This window comes from Miniopterus schreibersii (genome assembly GCF_964146895.1).
Source record: "Miniopterus schreibersii genome assembly, chromosome: 10".
Classification (NCBI taxonomy): Eukaryota; Metazoa; Chordata; class Mammalia; order Chiroptera; family Miniopteridae; genus Miniopterus; species Miniopterus schreibersii.
Genome location: NC_138110.1, coordinates 42,190,080 through 42,202,722, shown reverse-complemented (window position 1 = coordinate 42,202,722; position 12,643 = coordinate 42,190,080). Strand labels below are relative to the sequence as shown.

Genomic DNA, 12,643 nt, shown 5'->3' with positions numbered 1-12,643 from the left:
AATTTTGAATGGAAATGCATTCAACCTATAGGTCAATTTGTGGAGAATTCATATTTTTATGAGATTGGGTCTTTTCTACCCATGAATATCGTATTTCTCTAATTAGGTTTTCTTCATAACTTCTCAACGAAGTTTTATAATTCCCTATATAAAAGTCTTGCATATATGGTATTTTGTTAGATTCATTCCTAAGTACCTTGTTTTTGGATACTGTAGGGGAGAAAAAAGTTTTCCTCCACCCTCGTAGGGTCCCTAGCTGGGTCTGAAAATTAAACTGACAAAGATTAACAGAAGAAAAGCATGCACGTTTATGTCATGTAAGTTTTACAGGGCACAGAAGCCTTTGTAAGGAAATGAACATCCAAAGAAACAGTTAGACTTGTGTATTTTAATGCTAGGTGTGATGAAGAATGGGCCATTGTAAAGAAAGCTATATGATGGGTTAAGGAGTATGATTTAATTATAGTAAATATTGTATAGCATCTTTCCAAAAGTTTCATTTCTGTTTATTGTTAATATGTGTAAAGGCCAATGATTTTATATTGCTAAATGCTCATAATTAATTCCAATAGGTTATGTACATACTCTTTTCAGTCTCCTACAAATACTATTATGTTGTGATTTCTTCCTTTCCTATCTCTTTTTCTTGCCTTACTCCACTATTTAGGACCTCTGGTACAATACTGAATAGAAGTGGAGATGACAATACTCTTACCTTGTTCCTCATTTTAAAAGGAATTGTTACTTACCTTGTTTGCTATAGATTTGTATAAATACCTTTTATAAAAAAAGTTTTCCTAGTTTACTAGTTTACTACGAATTTCTTCTGAGTGGCTATTGAATTTTATCAAAGGTGTGTTTTTTTGTTTTTTGGGGTTTTTTTTGCATCTACTGCGATCATTATATGATTTTTCTCCTTTAATCTTTTAATGTGGTAAATTACATTAATTTTTTTCTCAGATGAAACTAACACTGCATTCTTTGGTAAACAAATTTGGTTATGATGTATCATCTTGCTGAATTCAAATTCCTGAAGTTTTGCTTAGGATTTGTGTCTATATTTATAGGTGAGATTGGCCTCAAATTTTGTTTCTCATACTTTCCTAGTCAGATTTTGGTATAAGGTTATGCTACACTCATAAAATGAGTTGAGGAATAATCTCTTTTTCCTATACTCTAAAATAGCTTGTGTGAGATTAAGATTATTTATTCCTTAAATGTTTGGTAGAAGTCACTGGTAAAAGTGTTTCAGCCTGGATTTTTCTTTGCAGAAAATATATAATAGTAGATTCAAGTTCTTAAGCGTTTATGAGTCTGTTCTGGTTTTCTTTTTCAGTTTTATTGACATATTTCTTGGAATCTTCCCAGTCATCTAAATTTTCAAACTAATTAGCTTTAAAATGTTCACAAAATTCTCTTATCTCTGCAATTTCTTCATCATGTGTGATTATAGCTTTTTCTTTATTCTTCATGTTGTTGTACATTCTCTTTTTTCCTTGATCATTTGTCAGGCTTATAAAATTTATTAGTCTTTCACAAACCCAGTGTTTGGCTCAGCTGGTCCTTCCTATTGTATGTTTGTTTTCAATTTTCTTATTTTACCTTTATTATTTCCTTTTTTCTGTTTTATTGGACTTTATTTTGCTGTTCTTTTTCTAACTCTTTGTTCTTTATATTTCAAACCATTTTCTCTTTTAATAAAAGCTTTTAGGTCTATAAATTTCCCTTTCACTCCTTGTTCAGTTTTATCATCTCTCAAGCTTCCACATATAGTATCAAATATTTGATACATAGACTTGAAATATCGTCATATTTCCATAATGATTTGTTTTTTTGATCCCGACTTTCCCAACAAATGGGTTTTTCTAGCTATCTTTTTAAAAAAATTGATTCTTGACTTAATTGAATTGTGAGAATATAATACAAATTTTTGAAATTTATTTATGTGCCTTAATTGATTTGGGGGTTCCAGTTTCATTAAGCTCCCAGCTTAAAGAAGACACTAAGCTTTTACTCCTGCCCACAAGACTCCCAAGGCTGCAAAAACCAATATTTAAATTCACTAGATTCAGCAAATACTTTCCAGGCAAAAGCTCACTTTGGGCTCCGCTTACCTCTGTGGGTTCTGGCCTTTATTCTGTCCTAGTGCTATTTCTTAACTTCTTGCCAGTTTATAGATGCCTTCCAGAATATATTTTTAATATTTTATCCAGCATTTTTGTTGTTGTGTTCAGTAAAACTTAGTCCAGATACCCTAGCCGAGCATATTACTAGAAATGGAAGTCCTCATTTATTTTTCATCAGATTATTTATTGGGCACCTACTATGAATGGAATAAGTGTTATTATAGTGATCTGTACAAGGTGGACTAGTAGAATGAGAAAAAGAGACATTGACTGGGGAGGACAGTGGAGGCAAATAATGGAAGGTGGTGGGAATTGGTGGTGAAAAGTATAGGTTTGGGAGTCAAGCAGGCCTGGAGACAAAACCCAGGGTCACTGCTTACTGACTGTGAGACCTGAGGGAAGTCACTCAACCTCCTCTCTGTGCCTCTGTTTCTTCATCAATAAATTGGTGTTTAGATAGCAGCTACCTCAGAAGTTTGTAGTTAGAATTACTAGAAGAGCTAAGCATATGGTAATGGCTCAGACAATGCTAACTAGTCTTTGTCCTCACAGAAGAGATGCATAAGCTGGAAACAAACAAAAAAATATTTCTTTAAGGCTTAATCTCCTCTCTGGGAGCTGCCGGAGGGAGGGCATAGGACCACCTCCCTTCCAACTCCAGGCTGGGACGACTCGATTCTTACTCTGGGGAGAATTCTTCCCCATTCTGGATTCCCTCAAACAGACCCCTTCTCATGGGCTCTCTCCCTCCTGACTTAGATTGGTTCCTCAATGAGCTTAGAGTGTTGGAAATTAAAGACAGGAAGGAAATGCCTTGCTGGCAACTTCTGCTTTTTAGAAGGTCCTTGAGACAAGCAGAATGCCTGGGTGCATTCTTAAAAGGGGGAAAAGAAAGAGGAAATACATGGAGAGAAAAAAAGAAGTTAGTATTTTGGAAAGTATCCCTTTGTAAAAGGAATAGCTAAGGCATATTGGCTATAAAAAACAGGAGAGAAAATTTGAGAGAAAAAGAGCATCTGATGCCATGCTAGGAAACTTGGACTTTTTCCTCTAGGCAGTGGATTGTCAATAATTTGTGCCATGGCCAGATCTGTAATTGAGGGTGGAGGATACTTAGAAGTGTGGCAGAATGGAGGGCAGGGAGACCAGCTTGAATATGCCTGCAATGAATCGTAAGAGGCATGGTGAGAGAGGGCCTGATCGCTAGGGGAGTGAGGCTGCATGGTTGTGCAGCTGTGGAGGACCCTGAAGGTGGCCAGCAGGGTAATTCTCTAGAGAGCTTAAGAGAGTGGAAATGACAAAACTTGATGGACATGGAATGGGAATAGAGGGTAATGAGACTCCCTCCTAGATTTCTGGCTAGGATGACTAAACGGATGATGGTGCCAGTAGCTGAAATCAGAGATTTTTCTGGAGGAGCAAGTAGGAAAGCAAAGACGATGGGCCTAAATTTGACATCACGGTGAGCCACGCTGGTGGCGCTGTCTAAAGTCACTGAGCACAGGCATGTGTGGCTCTCAGAGGAGTTCTGGCTGAAGAGAGGAAGGAGTTTCAAGAAGGAAATTGTGGTCAATATCGTCTCCCATCAAGATCATGAGAAAGAGGACCTGAAAGAGATCCATTTTATTTGGCAACCAGAAGGCTGTGGGTGACTTGAGTCTGAGCCACTTCAGGAGGGGAGGAAGAGCAGGAGTACGACTGTAAGGAACTGAAAAATTTGAGAGTCCTCTGTCCAGGTAGCTCATCGGGGAGGCAGTTGTGAGATAAGCTGATAGCCTCGGGGAATAAAGGGACTGAAAGTCTGCTCCTCCTCTTCATTCTTTCCTCTCCACCCTCCCTCCCAAGTGATGCAGCTGCAGGGTGGGTCAGAGGCCAGGTGAGGGAAGAGCTTCCTTCTTCTGACTTCCCCGTGGATCGGTGGGAATTCGGTGGCTCCCCACACACATACCCCTTAGGTGTCAGGGGCGGGAAGTAGATGGCTATCATGTACACATATTTAATGAGTCTCCAGCTTGCTTAAGTGGTGGCATAACCTAGGTAGGCACCAGAGAATGAGGAAGTCTTAGAAATGTGAGCCAACCGCTCAGAGCGAGGCATCAAATCCAAAGTTGGAGGAAGGGGGGAATGCCTATAGCTTTCCCGAATGATGAGAGGAAGAGGGGAAGCGGGGCAGGACATTTCCCTCCAGAGGCCGGAGGTCGTGAAAATAAGCCCGAGAGAAACAGAAAAGTCTAAGTCAGAAAAAATGAAAGAAATCGAACACTACCAGCACGTTGCAGGTTCCAGACACTAAACTAAATCGGGCATTTTAGAGGGAATTGTGTGAAAGCCTCAAAACGGTTCCGTGAGAAAGGCATCACTGTTTCCATTTTATTGATGTAGAAACTGAGGATTCAGCTTTTTCTAGCTGATTCCACTGCTCCCTAGCCGAGTAAAATGCTTTGAAATATGAAGGGAAAATTCCAGTCCTCATCTTTAAAAATTTTTAATTTTGCATGTGAAATCAGGTGAACGGCACAGAGACGAAAATTCCTGGTGTGCTTGGGCCGGTGAAACCACCTGTCTCTCTGCGGAACCTTGCTTAAGGACGAGGCAAAGCTTGGCCGAAGGCTGAAGAAAGGCCGAGGGACTTGGGTGAGGGAGTGGTTGCCAGGTTGCTTCTGCAGAGCCAGCCCGGAGCACTGTGACAAGGAGCCCGCTTCCCCGGCCCACACTCCACCTGTGGCCAGAAACTGTGCTGTGGCTGGGCTCCTCACACAGCTTTAGATAAAGGGTTTTTTCAATATCCACAAAGCTATATGAATTATCATCCACCGGATGCATATTGAGAAATTAAATGGCATTTGAAAATAATATACATGCACTTCCATTCATAATTTTCAATAGAATAGGCCACAAAAAGATAAAAACCAGTGCTCAACAACAGTATACAGCACTGATAATCCATTTCTTTAAAAAGTATATATTTAAAAGGGGATGTGCCAGAATTTGGGAGTGGGGAAGGAGGCAGGAAAAAGTAACCAGTTGGACGCGCGACTGGTGATCAGATGTGGAAAACATTCACGCCCTATACTTTCTTGCACTTTAGTAATATGCATTCTTTTTTGGCAACTGGGCTCTAAGTTCCACGTGACGCACCGCAGGGTTGCCATGGAGACCAGAAGAAACTTTATTTTTAGAAAAGTAACGCTGGCGCGGCGCAGAGCACCGGAGAGGTCGCGGCCGCGGCCCCGCGGCGCAGGAGGTGGGCAGCGGCGTCACCGCGTTCGGCCGCGGGACCCGCGGAAAGGCCGGGAGGGGGCGGCGCAGGGCGGGGTCACGTGACGGGGCGGGGCCTGCGCGCCAGCCTCCGGCCGCTGCCGCCGCTGCCGCCGGGTCCCATTCATGAGGGCCGCCCGGCTCGCCTGCGGCCCAGGCGGCTCCAGAGGCAGCGGCGGCGGCGGCGGTCGCTGTAGGTCCGCGCGCGCCCCTGGCCGGCCCCGCCCCCTCAGCCGCCCGCGAGCCCATTTTGCCCAGCTGGTCCCCGTGGTCGCCATCCAGCCGCCACCTCCCCTCGGCTGCCCGCGGTTGCCGGCGCGGGCCGGGAGCCCATCCGCCGCAGGTAAGCGGGTGCGGGGTCGTGGTCCTCGCGCCTTCGCGCCGCCACGGGTCGATCTCTGCGGCGTGCGTTGTGTCCCTGCGCCCCGGGGTGCTTCGGGGGTCCAACTCGCGCCGGGCTGCCCTGCGGAGGGCCGGGACCCTCGGGGGCAGCGCGAGGCGAGCGGTCCCTGTCCGCGCCTCACCCTGCCGGCGCCTCGCCGCCGCCGTCACGTAGACGCGGCCCCGCCGGCGCCGCGGCCGGACTGGCTCGCGGGATGGGCTGGGGCTCCGCCGGCGGGTGAACGTGAGCGGGGGACGTGAAGACTTTTTCAAAAATTTGGGTGCTTCTGCCGCTGACCGAGGTGATGGTCACTTCAGACCCCCTCACCCGCGCGGGTTACTGGCCTGGAGGCTCGAACTGAGGCCGAAGTGAGGGTCGGCCACGCCAGTCGGGGCGAGGAAAGCGCCGCCGGAGGCCGCGTCTCCATCCCGCCCCCGGCCCTGGGGGAGGGGGCGCCCGCCGCGCGTGACCCGCGGTGGGGCCGCGGCTGGGAAGTTGCTGTTATTGCCCTGGGGCCGCGCGTCCGCCGGGCGTCTCTGCCTTCAGGTTGTGGACCGGACTCGAAATGTGAGTCCTTTTTCTCTTCTCAAACGCCTTCCCCTCGGCCAGTCTTAATTTGAATGGAGCTTGTTAAGATACCTATCCTAAGGGCTTCTCTCCCAACTTTGAACCCGGGCGGATCACCGTTTTCTCCTACACAGGTTAAGACAATTCTCACTGAAAATCTGGGGTGACAATTCGAAGGCATAGTTACGAAAAACAGGACCAGAAGATCACCCTTCCTTTCAGAAATTGCTGGAACTCTGAATATTTGGAAATGCTCTGAAGGATTTTTTAACAAGCCGCTGGACTAATTTTAAAGGCACGCTTGGGGATTGTTACTCCACACCTGTTTTATATTTTAATTAAGAAAAGAGCCCCTTGCCTTGGTGTCAAGCCAGGCCCTGTTGAAGCTCTGCTTAGTACAGATGCTCCGTGTTACTAATTACTGAAACTTGGCCTGATTAGTTCATACTGCTTTGACAAGACACATCTTTGAAATATATTTTGAAATTTTTACAAATTATTTAGTGGCCCATGATGGCTTCTTTGTTGATGGAAGGATAATGATTGTTCTTAGTGGCTTAAGAATGAAAAGTGTGGCAGGAGATGTTGAGATGGGGGGCGGCAGAGCCCACAGCAAGGTGCAAGGGAAGGATTCGCTGGGTTAGCCCTTTGCTCTCGGGGGGCTGGTACCCTGTTGCAACATCCTCACTTTGCCTGAAGAGCGGTCAGCCTCCCGAGTGCCCACGGCCCACGACCACACATGAAAGAGTGCTGGGCAGTATGGATCACTTCTTTTACCCAACTACATGTGCATTTGATTGTGGTGTGTCAGACTGGAGTATCTCCATACCCAAATGTTGGTAGAGATGGCCATAGAATTCTGCAAATGAGATGATATGTTCTGTTTTAGTATTTGATGGCACAGTTGAGAACCAAGAAAAGCTGTATGTTTAAGAGGAACTGGAAATGGGAACATGTGAAAACCATTGAACACTATAGTAAAGCCTCTGTTAAGAAGCAAATAGAGTCAGCTAGGGCTTTGTGTCCTTTATTGTTACATCACCCTGTATTGTAATTTTTGGTTTTCTGACTGGACTGTCTCCTACACTAGACCAGGAGTCCTTGGAGGCCAGACAGACTCGGGTTGCTGCCCGGTACCAAAGGCAGAACCGGTTTTTAGAAGAGCCTTGGTAGAGATCTGTTGAATAAAAGTAGGAAGCAGCAGACAGCGTCCTTACCAGTGACCTGAGAGCTGGTAGCGCTTCCTGAATGAATGAGTTCACTCAACTTTCCTGAATTGTGAGTTTGGATGAATAATCCTGGCAGTGCCAAGCATTAGTGGTGGTAAAGGTTAAATTAAGCTGATGATCATCACAGTGAACATTTTGCAATATTTAGTTTAAATATTAATATTTAGTTTAAATATAGCTTGGTTCTCTTTGTCAACAACTCTTTCCTCTGGGTATGGTTCTTTGTATGCATATTTCATCCTGTATAGCACCACAGTAACACTTAGCCTGAAGCTTTATCTTATTAGGAGGTAGATTCAGCTACCTCCTTTAGGTGCTTAGCAACCTAATCAGGAAGTTTTTAAGTCTGACTTAAGTCTTCCTGCCTTTAATTTAAATCCTTTCCTTTTTGCTCTGACCCCACTGGTTGTCAGTGTATGTGTGCATGTGTGTATAGGGACTTGCCCAATCACTAGGCAGTGGCTTGGGACCTTTATTTTGAAAGCCTGTTTTTATCTGTTTTATTCCTTTTTTTTTTTTTTAAGTAAGTCATTATACATATTCCTCTCTGAGGCTCAGAGTCTTCTGGTCTATCATTTGCCTTCTTTATGATGAAACAGCTCACTAGTTGGTAGGCAGAGCTTCCACTTGGCAGAATCCTGTATAGATTGTCTTATTAAAACTTTGAAGATATTTATTACAGGCTGGAGCTGTAAGCTTTATGGCTATGTCTTGATAAGGTATTTGAGGAAGTTTTGGTGGCTTTGCTAGCAATTAGTTGCGCTTTTTGGAACCTACCTTTCCTGCCGTGGTCTTGATGCTTTATTTTAGTAACATACTATTACTAACACTAAACGCTTGACATGAATACAATTCTGTACACTTCAAAAGGTAAATATGAGGGAAAGTTACTCACCATGGAATCCAGATGAAGCAGCGAGGTATTCTTCCAAAGTCTGTGGCTTCCTGTGTGTGGTGGGGCCACTGCAGCTCTGCAGTCCTTACCTTGGGCAGCCCTGCTCCTGACCGCCAACAACAGGAAGTTCTTGGCCCAGAGATCTACCCCTGCTCTGAAATCCTGCGACTGGAATATTCTGCTCTAAGTTTTCAGTCTATCAAAAGGGAAGGAGCCCTGGCAAGGCGCTCAGTTGGTTAGAGTGTCATCCCTATAAGTCAAGGTTGCAGGTTTGATCTCCATTCAGGAGATCAAACATAAGAAGCAACCAATGAATGCATGAGTGAGTGGAAAAACAGGGTCATTGTTTCTCTCTGCCTCTCAAATCAATCAATAAATTAAAAAAAATTTTTTTAAAGGAAGGGAGAACAAAAAAATTCATTACGAGAGAAACTGCAGCAGTGCAAGATAAAGCCTTTAATGTGATTTTTAGGATTAGAATGATTATAAAGTATACATTTTTTCTTATTTGATTCACTGACCACAATTTAGATTCTTTTTATTATAAAGCCTTTCAGTGCTAAATTTTAGTGATCCTATTTGTCATTTTAGATTGGTGTTAAAATTATTGCTAAGAAATGAGGAAGAAAGGAGCCAGAAATCATTTTACTTGTAAAGCATAACAATGGTTACAGCATTAGTTCCTTTCCCTACCTTCATTTCACCTCTGCATAAAGAGGGTATGGCTGAAAGGCAAGGAAGCATATGATTATTAGAAGTGGGATCTTTTAGATTATTTAAGTCAACTGTATAATTTGAGAGACTACATTGATGCATTAGAAAAGTGGGAGGAGGAGCTCCTAGTAAGTGATCTTTTAAAAATCCATTTAGAATGTGGTACCTATTTTTGTAATCTTTGAATTTAGAACTTTATTATGTGGTGTTTATCTTTAGTGTCATATTTTTAGCATGAACCATCCAAAATAGGCTTTTCTACTGTTTTGGAGGAGAAACGCTGGCTCACAGAAAAACACACCTTGTGATGTTCAGGTAGCTGGTGGATTGCCTTTATCTTACTTTTTGGTATATTTGAACAGTTTAGAAGGTCTTTACTTCTCTAGTTAATCTTACGAACAGTAACTGAGTCTATATTGCCTTTGTTTCATTTCATATCCTTATTTTTGTCCAATTCCCTTATCTTAATTTTATTGTTTACTCATGTATATTTGAACTACCTCAGATTTTTTTCAACCAGGCAAAATATGTATAAAATTTAAAGTGATTTGTAAATTCTAAATTCTTTTCAGTTCCTAGCATCTTTGTATCTTTCCTGTTCAAGAATCCACATGATTCATTCTTACCTGGTTTAAGCAAATCTAAATTTCTCATCTCAAAATTCAGTTTTCTCCCTGCGATCTCCCAACTGTCCCAAACATTTAATCATTTTCTTCAGTACTTACTTTCCTTGATTACTTTCCGATGTAGGAGTCACACCTCTTTACATGTGTTGACATTATGTTATTTAGCGCTCTCTGTATTACTTTGTCTTTTTTCTCAAGTCATCTCTGGCTTTCCTCTAGCTGTTAATATTAGAGTAAATAACTATTGTCTCCTTCATTTTCAGGCACTTGCCTGGTAATTTTGCCGTCTTTGCTTTCTGTAAAGGTTGAACTATGGAAGAGTAGGGGAGAGATGGAGAGTATCAAATAGAGGTAGGAAGAAGCTTGCCTTGAGGGTTTGTATGATTCTAGTAGGAAAAGTAGGATTTGAAGAGGGGAGGAAAGAATGTTTAAACATGGGCACCTTTGGAATATGGCCATGGGGACAGAGGACCTGTTGATTTTTAAAGTAGTTATGAAGGGGAAAGAGAGAAAGGGATGAATCTTTGTAGGTTGTGCAGAAAGAGCTCAAATAGACTAAGCTGGAGTAGCCGAGCTGTAAGACCTGTTATATTTGGTGCACTGGAAACTTTTTGAAGGTCTGGTGTGTTCTCTTCTGTTGTTTTGATTAATTTTTGTGGTTGCTTGTTAATTTAGTTGAAATTTTAAGTAACATTATAGGGGGCGTAAAGGGACATGGATTTGAAAAGATTAAGAAACATGGTTATTAAAAACTAATGTTTCAAAAGGGGTGGGTACCGTGATCTAGGTTTAAAAATTATTTAGTGGCTATAACTAAATAATTATTAGGCAAGGAGGAGAAGCTGAAGATGAGGAATGCATCCTTCAGAAATTCGAAAGTTGAAACTAGTGATTATACTGCAAGAAAAAAGATTAGGCATATAGTAACAAATAACTTTTTTAGTAACTGACTTTCTGCATTTACCTATTGCTGAAATATGATAATTGATTTAAACATTTTTAAATCTTTAATAAGATGCTTTCTTTTAAATAGAAAGTATCATAATTACAAAAAAAAAGTTCATTGGTTAATCTGAAATAGAAATCTACCTATGATACTTTTTTATACCTCTGAATAAGCAGTAGAGTTGTACAATGTCTGAATAGTTCTAATATATTCAGTGCTTTATGATGTGGCACTTACTGCTCCTAGCAAGATAGGTGTGTCCTGCTTACTAGAGACTTGGTATTTAACTCATTCTAAAAGAGGAGTGTACAGAATGTGAATAGTCCTTAAAAGGTATTTGGGCATAATCTATTCAGTTTCTGTGCTTACATTTTTAGTGTGAGAATATGTTTGCTTGAAAGGCGTTTGTGTCTTGAATAAAAACATGATTGCTTCATGTGCTTGCTTAAAATTTCTATTTTGACTGACCCAGAATTTTTATTTTATAGTGTCAAAATAGAAAATATACTCTTATAAGTTAGTAATATTGTATATTAGTTTTATGTACTACATGTTTATAAATTTAAGCCTTGTGAATTTTGCCATCAAAATTTATCTCTGAATTCTGTTGTCCAGGCCTGTAGGTGGAGCCTTATCTTTGTTTAGAAAGCAGAGCTGTCTTCTATACCTAGTAAATACAGGGTGGGGCAAAAGTAGGTTTACAGTTGTGAGTACATGAAACAGTTTATTCTTGTATTATTATTTATTGAGTATTGTATGTATTATTTTCCATACGAACAACTGTAAACCTACTTTTGCCCTACCCTGTATAGTGAATGTTTAACTGGAAGAAAAATTCTGTTGCTGATTAGTTCATGGAATGGCTAAGTAATTTAACATTTTTCTCTAAAATCTAGTAAGTGATTTTTATAAAAATATCCCTAGATTATAAAACTACATGAAATTTTATTCTATTTGAAAAGAACTAATATACATGTATTACAGTGGGTGATTTTTTTAAATTTTATTTTATTTTTAATCTTCTGAATGCTCACTAAATCTTTTGCTGGTGTCCTTCCCATAGAATGGAAAAGGGTTTTTGTGTTAGGACATTTTCTTATCCCAAGTGAATGAACTAGATAACTTATAGGAACTTTGCTGTATTTAATTTCCTGGTTCATTTGTTTTGTCTTGTTAATGAGACATACCTAAAGCTCAGATGGACCACAGATGCTGATACCAAGAATTGGAAAAGAGCTTTTCATAATTAAAAGCAAAATCAAACCAAACCCACAGTGCTTATATTTGCTTGGTGTTTATTTTTTCTTTTCCATAGTAGTTTTCATTCCTGTAAATATGATTTTTTGCATCACATAATAGTTCTATTTATCTTTAAAATGTTTATTATTTTTATGTGTAGCTTAAAAATTCAAACAGTACTTTGAGGTATATTATGAAAAATACCAATCTCTTTCTCACTGCTGATACTGCTTATTAGAAGCAACTTCTTTCAATTCTTACCTGTTCTTTATGGGATTTAAATCCATGTTTGTATTGTATGCCTATACTACTATAGTTTGGTTTTTTGAATTTTAGACATTGTCTATGCATTTTCTACTATGCAAGATGAGGGTTCATCTCTTCTGTAACCCTCCTTACACATTTCCTGCTATCTTTCCAATACAATTGTATTATAATTTTTTATTTTCTCGATATTAAGTGTTTATATTTTCATGACTAAATATTGTTCAAAACAACCATGTGCAATGATTTCATTTCTTTTCCAGTTCAAATTTTTGTTTTCTCTGGACTTCATTGTTTTGTTGGCTTATGCTTCTCAGTTCAGGCCCCCAATTTCTGACAGAACTACAAAACTTCTCAGTGCAGTCAATACCTCACCTGAATTCCATTAATTTCTCCT

The 12,643-nt window shown here is 40.9% G+C and overlaps 1 protein-coding gene across 2 annotated transcripts in view; it reads left to right on the top strand.

Moving 5' to 3' along the window:
* Positions 1–5,431: 5,431 nt before the first annotated feature.
* LPIN2 (lipin 2) overlaps positions 5,432–12,643 on the top strand; it is a 71,624-nt gene continuing 64,412 nt past the window's right edge. Inside the window, exon 1 of one of the 2 annotated variants that reach the window (XM_081149077.1) lies at positions 5,432–5,727. The gene's annotated coding sequence lies outside the window, so the exon portion shown is untranslated. Of the gene's footprint in view, positions 5,728–6,314; positions 6,334–12,643 lie in introns of those variants that run through there. The other variant, XM_081149078.1, reaches the window with a different exon arrangement.